The sequence below is a fragment of the Asterias rubens genome, chromosome 2, assembly GCF_902459465.1.
Source record: "Asterias rubens chromosome 2, eAstRub1.3, whole genome shotgun sequence".
Lineage (NCBI taxonomy): Eukaryota > Metazoa > Echinodermata > Asteroidea > Forcipulatida > Asteriidae > Asterias > Asterias rubens.
In genome coordinates, this window is record NC_047063.1 from 19,933,383 (window position 1) to 19,942,981 (window position 9,599).

The following is a 9,599-nucleotide window of genomic DNA, read 5'->3' on the forward strand; positions in this document are numbered from 1 at the left end:
GAAATGTCTCGCTCTTTGGCTGCGCCGTCAACCACAGAAATGTCTCGCTCTTTGGTTGCGGCATCAACCACAGAAATGTCTCGCTCTTTGGTTGCGGCATCAACCACAGAAATGTCTCGCTCTTTTGCTGCGCCGTCAACCACAGAAATGTCTCGCTCTTTGGTTGTGCCGTCAACCACATAAATGTCTCGCTCTTTGGTTGCCATGTCAACCACAGAAATGTCTCGCTCTTTTGCTGCGCCGTCAACCACAGAAATGTCTCGCTCTTTGGTTGTGCCGTCAACCACATAAATGTCTCGCTCTTTGGTTGCCATGTCAACCACAGAAATGTCTCGCTCTTTGGTTGCGGCATCAACCACAGAAATGTCTCGCTCTTTGGTTGCGGCATCAACCACAGAAATGTCTCGCTCTTTTGCTGCGCCGTCAACCACAGAAATGTCTCGCTCTTTGGTTGTGCCGTCAACCACATAAATGTCTCGCTCTTTGGTTGCCATGTCAACCACAGAAACGTCTTTCTCTTTGGTTGCGCCGTCAACCTCAGAAATTTCTATCTCTTTGGTTGTGCCGTCAACCACAGAAATGTCTCACTCTTTGGTTGCCCTGTCAACCACAGAAATTTCTATCCCTTTGGTTGCCCTGTCAACCACAGAAATGTCTCACTCTATTGTTGCTCTGTTAAACAGAGACATTTCATTCACTTTGTTTGCGCTGACAACCACATAAATTTGTATCTCTTTAAATTTGGTTGCGCTGACAACAACAGAAATGTCTCACTACTTAGCTACACGGTCAACCATAGAAATGTATCGCTCTTTGGTTGCGCCCTCGACCACAGAAATTTCTATCTCTTTGGCTGGCTGACAAACACAGAAATGTCTCGCTCTTTGGTTGCCCTGACAACCACAGAAATGTCTCGCTCTTTGGTTGCCCTGTCAACCACAGAAATGTCTCGCTCTTTGGTTGCCATGTCAACCACAGAAACATCTTTCTCTTTGGTTGCGCAGTCAACCTCAGAAATTTCTATCTCTTTGGTTGTGCGGTCAACCACAGAAATGTCTCACTCTTTGGTTGCCCTGTCAACCACAGAAATTTCTATCCTTTTGGTTGCCCTGTCAACCACAAAAACGTCTCACTGTATTGTTGCTCTGTCAAACAGAGACATTTCATTCTCTTTGTTTGCGCTGAAAACCACATATATTTTTATCTCTTTAAATTTGGTTGCGCTGACAACCACAGAAACGTCTATCTCTTTGGTTGTGCCATCAGCCACAGCAACTTTCTTTCTCTTGTACTCTGGCGGTTTTGGTCAAGTCGATGATGTGACAAGTTTGAAACATTTTGCATATCTCGAGCAACATTTAGGGGTTCCGAATTTTATCTGTATGGAGGACATAGTTCTTTTTGGGCTTGATTTTTAGGCTTGATGTTGTTTTCGTTTAACTTTTTGCTGTAATTTAATTTTAGTGTCTGTTGATGTTATTCTCACATTGTTGGTTACAACAAAGGGTTTGAGTAGTGGTTTTATGTAGTTAAAGCCTTTTGATTTCAAGCTATTATGTTTCTTTGTGACTGTAGTTTTTTGTTTTCTTTTTTTTTAAAGACACTGGACACCTTTGGTAACTGTCAAAGACCAGTCTTTTCACTTGGTGTATCTCAACATATGCACAAAATAACAAACCTGAAAATTTTAACTCAATTGGTGGTCGAAGTTGCCAGATAATAATGGAAGAAAAACACCCTTGTCACACGAAGTTGTGTGCTTTCAGATGCTTGATTTTGGGACCTTTTATTCTGAGGTCTCAAAATAAAATTCAAACATTTCAGTGGAAAATTACTTCTCTCTTGAAAACTACGTTACTTCAGAGGGAGCCATTTCTCGCAATGTTTTATACCATCAACAACTCTCCATTGCTAATTACCGAGTAAGTTTTTATGTTCACAATTATATTGAGTAGTCACCAATAGTATCCAGTGTGATTAAAAAATTGTTGTTTACTTTGTTTAGGCTTTTACTGTGTTTTTCTTTGTGGTATTTAAGGTTTTGAAAAGATTCATTGCAGGGTTTAGGTAACTATTTATATTGGTATAAAGATGTTTTTTTATTCTGCTTTGCCTTGTAAGTTCCGTCAGTCGGATTTGTGAATAAACTCCAGCAACTAATGGAACACACAGTATAGCTTAACTTCTGAGTCCCTGCAATAAAATGAGTATTTGACCCACTGCATCATTGTCATTTAAGGCTGCTGATTGCAGCATTTGACATTATGGGAGTAAAATTGCATATTAATTTTATGGTAGGCATTTAAAAATCTGTTAATGGATTGAGTGTCACCTAATATGTTCACTAACTGCACAATCATGGAGAAATTCATTGTACAACACTCCCAAAATGGCGCATCAAAGATTTTCCTGATTATCAAATTTAAGTTCTGGTGGTTAGGTCATCGGAGTGTGTATTCGAATTCCGGTCGGGACACTATAAGTGGGTACCAGCTAGGGTAGAGGTTGATACTGTGTATGAAAAGCCCTTAGAGCATAGGGTTGCCCAGGTTGTATACCCCCAAGGGAGCTGAGACAGATTAAAAGAATGTTATGGCCAAATGACCAATGCAATAATGTAAAGCGCATTGAGACGGTTATTGTGAAATGTGCTCTATATAAGAACTAGTTATTACTACAAGTATTATTATGACATCATGTGGTTTGGGTCAATAAGTTGTTTTAATATCATGTGTTGTACTCTTTATTTATTTTACTTATCAAATAATAAACCTCAAGGTAAACAGACTGGGCATTTTTTTCTTTACTCAATCCCAATATTTGTTTTTTTACTTGTAGGAATCCGTGAGAAGATGACACTCTGAGATGTGCGGGAAGATGTGTGGGGAGGCAGCCCACCAGCAAGGCCTCCCCTGAAATGGCTGCTGAACTCGAGTACATAAAGTGCCATAGAAGCTTTACTGTAGTGAAATAATATTTGCCATCATCCTGCCATACACACATGGTAAGTTGCAGTCAAGTTTGTTGTTATTTAATCTTTAAATAAATTACCTAACAATTTTATGGCTCTGCTTACCGGAAGCACAGAATTGAGGTTACGGAAGCAGGGAATTCTGTGCTTACGACAAGCGTATTTCACCTTGTGCGATCATAATCCCAGCGGTGCGTTTTGGCGGTTGTAACCAATAACTTTTTTGGTTGGATCAGCCAATGGTTAACCACAGGCCAATAATCAAAACTTTTATTGGTTACTGTCGCACCCCTTGAAATGTAACTTTGAAATATCCTATATTACATATTTAAGTTAATCCTGTGATTGATCCATCTTATGGTGAAGACTATACAGAGCGTACTGTAAATAGATGCATCAAGATAGAGCTACTGGCATGGTCCCCTCTCAATGTTTTCGATCTTGCGTAATGCTAATTGCATACAGTTTTAGGTCATCATATAAAAGCATGATTCATTTGAAATGTGTTGCATCGAAACACAGGCAATTTGACACCCATGTACTTAAAACATAAATGTTTTTAATTAATAGATTAAAGGAGCACGTTGCCTTGGATCGGTCGAGCTGGTTTTTGAAAAGTGTTGTAACCGTTTGTTATAAAAATGCATTGATTAGAAAGATATTTTAAAAGTAGAATACAATGATCCACACATATTTGTCTCGAAATTGCGTAGTTTTCCTCATACCTCGTCGACAAACACGGTCGGCCATTTATGGGAGTCAAATTTAGTTCGCAAAGTGAAAGGAAAACCATGCAATTTCGATGCAATAAATATGTGTGGATCATTGTATTCTACTTTTAACACATCTTTCCAACAATATGCTTTTTATAGACCCAACTCGTCCGATCCAAGGCAACGTGTTCCTTTAATGTGACAGCACTCTATACCAACTGAGCTATCTAGACCTATGTAGGTGTCCCTATTTTGTACATACATCGTTTACCACTGTCGTGTAGCCAGCCCCCGATTTCACGAAACTCATCGCAAGTAGCGACGCATCGTAGGGTTTTCGATGCGTCGCAGACCTAAGACACGTCACGGCTGCGACGAGTTCCACAATACATTTCACCAAACACGTCGTAAGCGCGACGAGTCGCAATACAAACTATTTTCACTCTTAATAAAAACAAACCTTTGGACGAGGATGAACTGCTAAAGTTCTGCGGCTGTTTTATGTTGTGTACAACTTGGTCATGAAACAGTCGTGTATTATAGTTCATTCAAGATGGCAGACACTACACCGTTTCGGACTAGTGTACGTTTAGGTATTTTTTTTTGGGGGGGGGGTTATAATTATTTATTTGTTTAGTTGTTTTAGTTTGTGTGTGTTCGTTTGTTATGCATGTGTTTGTTTTCTTTTCTTTTACCCGGCCTTTTTGTTTGGGGGGGGGGAGGGTAAATTTCCATTTTGTTGTCTAGTGTCTTCCCGATTGGTTCACGGAAGTTACGTGTGGTAATTGTTATGTTCTTTCATGCATTTTGTGCGTAAACAAATGAAACATAGCATTCTTACGACGACCCTATGGGTCGTCGTAACTTACGACGTGTTCTTCCTCGTTGTCAAGGAACTTGCGACGCATCCAACGCATCGTAACTTTGATGAAATCGATTTCATACGCATCGCAACTTACGACGTGTTACCGGTCGCAACTTGCACTTGCGACGCGTTGCAGCGCTTCGTGAAATCGGGGGCAGGAATCATATGACACAGTTGGTAGAAATGTCTACACTTTAATCTGGAGGGGGTTGGTTCGAGTCCCACTCTAGTCAATTTTGTTTTTCAACCCGAAATTGTTTTCTTTACAGGTCTTAAAGAGACATGACAAGACAAGCACATAAGAAAACGAGATGATGGAAAACCTCTTCAGTTGTTTGTGTTCTGCTCAGATGTTGCCTAGCGACAAGGGATGCTCAGGTAATACTGCTCAGAATTATTATAACAACAAATCCTTATGTAAAAGATAAATCAAACATTGAAAGGGGCAGCAGTGTAGACAGACTCATAAGCAGGCCTGGAATTTCATGTTGGAAGGGCAAGGCCATTTGCATTTTGCAAAGGGCACTTCGATGTGAAACTTTGAAAGGGCATCAAGGCCAAGAAATGGGGCAATGGAGACCGATGGTCTCCGTAGCATGCTATAGGGAAGGTATTTTGATGTTGTTTATATAAAACCTTTGATCAAAGTTTGTTGCATCGGAACAACAATGTCAAATCTGCATGTAGATCCTGCAAATATTACGAAAGTGCCCCATGCGAAAACTGTGCAATTTTGTCCATACATTCTCGTTTATTTTAACCATGTCTGATGATGTATACAAAGTCAAATCTTATTCAAACTAGCTTATGGTGGCCACTTTACAAACGCCCGAAACAACTTGGAGTATCCATTTGTGCTATTGTGCTGCCTGCACAGACTAGGCAGGCACCTATACCGTGCTATGCTTTGAATCCCTCATAAAAATATATGGAGGGTACTGGAATTCATGCTTTAAATCTCCCTTTTTCTCGGGGATATTGTGTCATTCCGGATTCCAGACCTTTTGTCCTTAATTTACAAATGATCGAGCAGGTTGCCATCACTGTATTTGGCTCAATGAGAGGTTGTCCGAATGGTAGATTACTAATATTAGATTATCATTCTTAGCCTTGGCCAAGGTTTTACAATAAAGAGTGAACTCAGACCTATTTTTAACACAAAACAGAAGTAAGTTCATTATCTCTCCATAATAAAGCTGAAGGGGTGGAATGTCTCGATTACCTACATAGGTGAGGTAACCAATTATTATTTCGACTAGTTATTTGTTTTTCTTTGAATTTTGTATTATCTTGCATTAGTTTGATAACATCTTCTCCACAATGGGAGCAATTGAAAGAGAACAGGTGATGAGGAGGGTGCATGACTCCAGGAATGCGTCCCCATTACAATGTGAGCATGAGGCGACCACGGACACATGTTTATGCCAGACCACAACACTGTACTAATGAAACTCAATGCATGCATCAAGGACATTCACCAAAGAGCCACTTCCAGTCATTTCCATCCACTTGGTGATGTGAAACCACTCAACGAAAGCCAGAAATCTCTGTGCAGTCATGGATGAACATCTACATGTATAACTGAAGGACCATGTCACACCACCCTATATGCCCCTCTTCAATGACTGTCATCCAAAGATGTTTTAAATTTAGAAAATAATGATCCGCACAAATACACCTGGAAATTGTTTGGTATTCCTTGGCCGTCTTGAACTAACATGATCTGCCATTTTGTTGAAGCAGTAGTTTGACTCCCCAAAATGGCAGACCATCATAGTCCACAAAGTATTTGGAAAACCTCACAGTTTTAAAGTACATTAGTTTAATTATCCACTACTTTTAAATGCTTTTCTGTCCAACCTGGTTCATGTCATAACAAACTCTTTCATAGCCCAAAACGCCCAAAAGCAATATGTGTCGCTAAAAAATGTTGATGAAATAAATGAAATCATTGATTGTGATTGCAATTATTGAAGCTTGAGACTCGAAAACAACAACAAGGTTTTGACAAGTACAAGTACTGAGTCTAACAGTTTCATGTTGCCTAATGTCTAAAGGGACACGTCGCTTTTGGATTGGGTGTTTTGAGCTTTAGAAAGTGCTTGCTATGAAACGGATGACGTTGGAAATATGGTTTAAAATTAGAAAATAATTATCCACAAAAATGTACCCTCCTGAACTATAACACAACCTGCCGTTTTTGTTGAAGCAAATTCATGACTCCTCAAAATGGCAGACTATTTTAGTTCACAGTAAGTATTATGGAATTTTTGAAAACCACACAGTTTTGAGGCACCTTAGTGTTGATAATTACACACAAATCTAAAAGCAATGTGTCTCTTGAAGAAGATTTTGAGGACCATGTGATTGAAATTGTTGAAATTTGACATGTGATGAATTTTCAACAAGGTTTGATAAAGTATCGAGTCAGACTTTTTATTGTTGAATTATCCCACATGCCTAAAGGGGACATGTCGTTTTTGAGGTGGGTGTTACTGGTTTGGGCTTTAGAAAGTGCTTGCTGTGAAATGTATGTGGTTGAAAATATGTTTTAAAATAAAAAAATAATGATCCACACAGATAAACATGTACCTGGAAATTGTTTGGTTCTCTTGAAGTATCACAGTCTGTCATTTTGTTGAAGCAAGTTATGGACTCCTAAAAATGGCGGACTATTTTAGTTCACAAAGTAAATGGAATTTTTGACTTCACAAAACACAAAGTATAAGGAAAACCACACAGTTTTGAGGCACCTTTTAGTGTCGATAAATATACACTACTTCCAAAACATGTTTCCAACCTGGGCCCTATTTTATAAAGCTGTTAGGCAGAAAACACTTCATGACAAATTTATTTGCTATGTTATTTTGGGTGGAAACCTGATTCTGTTAAGTTATGCTTTTCTGTGCCGAGCCAGTTGTTTTGCTTTTAGGCTTTATTAAATTGGTCCTAGATTCATATCATACATGTGGGCAATTCCACACTTAATGGACCAAAGGGATAACTTTGTAAGACAGGCATCTTTTTTTGTTAACCACAATCCTCATGTGCTTCTGAATGTACACAGACAAAAATACATTACTTAATTTTGTTACAACTATCCAAACTTTCCCTTTCCATTTGTGCCCATTAGTGTGGATATTGCCCATGTACTGTAACAAATGCTTTCATAGTCCAAAGCGTCAAATCTAAAAGTAATGTTTCTCTTGGAGAAGGTTTTGATGACAATGTGATCGAAATTGTTGAAATTTGAGATGTGATGAATTTTCAATAAGGTTTGATAAAGTATCGAGTCAGACTTTTTATTGTTGAATTATCCCACATGCCTAAAGGGGACATGTCGTTTTTGAGGTGGGTGTTACTGGTTTGGGCTTTAGAAAGTGCTTGCTGTGAAATGTATGTGGTTGAAAATATGTTTTAAAATAAAAAAATAATGATCCACACAGATAAACATGTACCTGGAAATTGTTTGGTTCTCTTGAAGTATCACAGTCTGTCATTTTGTTGAAGCAAGTTATGGACTCCTAAAAATGGCGGACTATTTTAGTTCACAAAGTAAATGGAGTTTTTGACTCCACAAAACACAAAGTATAAGGAAAACCACACAGTTTTGAGGCACCTTTTAGTGTCGATAATTATACACTACTTCCAAAACATGTTTCAAACCTGGTACTGAGCCTGACTTTTTAACTTTGAATTACCTCACATGCTTAAAAAGACATGTTTCATTTGGGTTTGGTATTTTGTGCTTTAGGAAGTTCTTGCTATGAAAAGAATAGGCCTACGGTTGGAAAGATTCTTCAATTTTTGAAAAAAAAATTACCCACACATAAAATACACCTCAAAATTGTTTGGTTTTCTTGTTATACCCTCTTGAACTAACACGGTCTGCCATTTTGTTGAAGCAAATTCTGGACTCCTCAAGTTAGCAGACATTTTTGTTCACAAAGTAAATGGAAAACTTTGTTGTTTTGATGAGGCAAATAGTGTGAATGATAATTTTAAAACATGTTTCCCAACCAGATTCGTGTCCACAAACACTTCATAGTCTAAAGAGCCAGATATAAAAGCAATGTGTTTCTTAAAGGTTTTAAGAAATATTATTATTGTTGAAAATTGAGATGTGATGAATTTTTTACAAAGACAAATTTTGATTTTGTGTACCGAGCCTGCATGACCTTTGAATTGGGTACATTTACAATTGTTGCACGCTGTGACAGGGTTCATGGCATTTTGTACACCCGACGGGGGGACTGGAACCCCAGGCAAAGCCGAGTTAATTGCAAAACATGAGAAATATTTCATAAAAATTAAGAACCATAAAAATATGTTTGGCCTATCATTATATTTAAAAAAGAGGTACGATATTAAGATACAAGTAAAAATTCCCCTATAAAATAGTAGAAATTTTCCTACACAAACTGCAAAGGAAAGTTCATTTTCTAACATTTTGTTTTACTTTAGTTCACCTAAATTATGCTTTAGAAAAAAGGGTGATTATTATTAATTTCTGAGATAATGTCCAAAAATCATTCTCGTTGTTATTTTAATTTTGCACTTAAAAAATGATTATTAAGCTTTCCATCAAGTATCCGCTATAAAAACAGTTAGTTTTACGATTTAAAAAAAATGTTACATCTGTAATTCAGTAATTGCTATTTAGCCTATTAATATTATTTGTAAAAAAAAACAAAAACAGATTAAGTATTTGTTTGGTAAATTGAGCGACGTTAATAAAATCATTGACCAAAAATTTGAACTTAATGCACGGAGTTTATAGTTATTGATGACGTTTTTCCTCAAGCAGACTTTACTTTATATTATTTCCAACAATAGGGGGCCTACAATAATTAAGCCATTACATAAAGAATCCTTAATTGTTTTCTGGGGGCGACATTGGCACCTGTGACAGACATGGCGCATTACAAGTTTCCTTTATTATTATAGGTATATTAGAATTTGTTATATAAGACCAGACAGTCCGAGGCCAAGGAAGTCTGAAATGAGGCCCATATGTATCATCTTTTGATTGGCATCTTTATCTTGCAGT

The 9,599-nt window shown here is 37.8% G+C and overlaps 1 long non-coding RNA gene across 1 annotated transcript; it reads left to right on the forward strand.

The window, feature by feature from the left end:
* Positions 1 to 1,975: 1,975 nt before the first annotated feature.
* Positions 1,976 to 7,945, forward strand: LOC117307229. Its single transcript, XR_004521054.1, has 3 exons — positions 1,976 to 3,004; positions 4,819 to 4,927; positions 5,849 to 7,945. It is a non-coding gene; the product is annotated as an uncharacterized LOC117307229 (long non-coding RNA).
* The last annotated feature ends 1,654 nt before the right edge of the window (positions 7,946 to 9,599 follow it).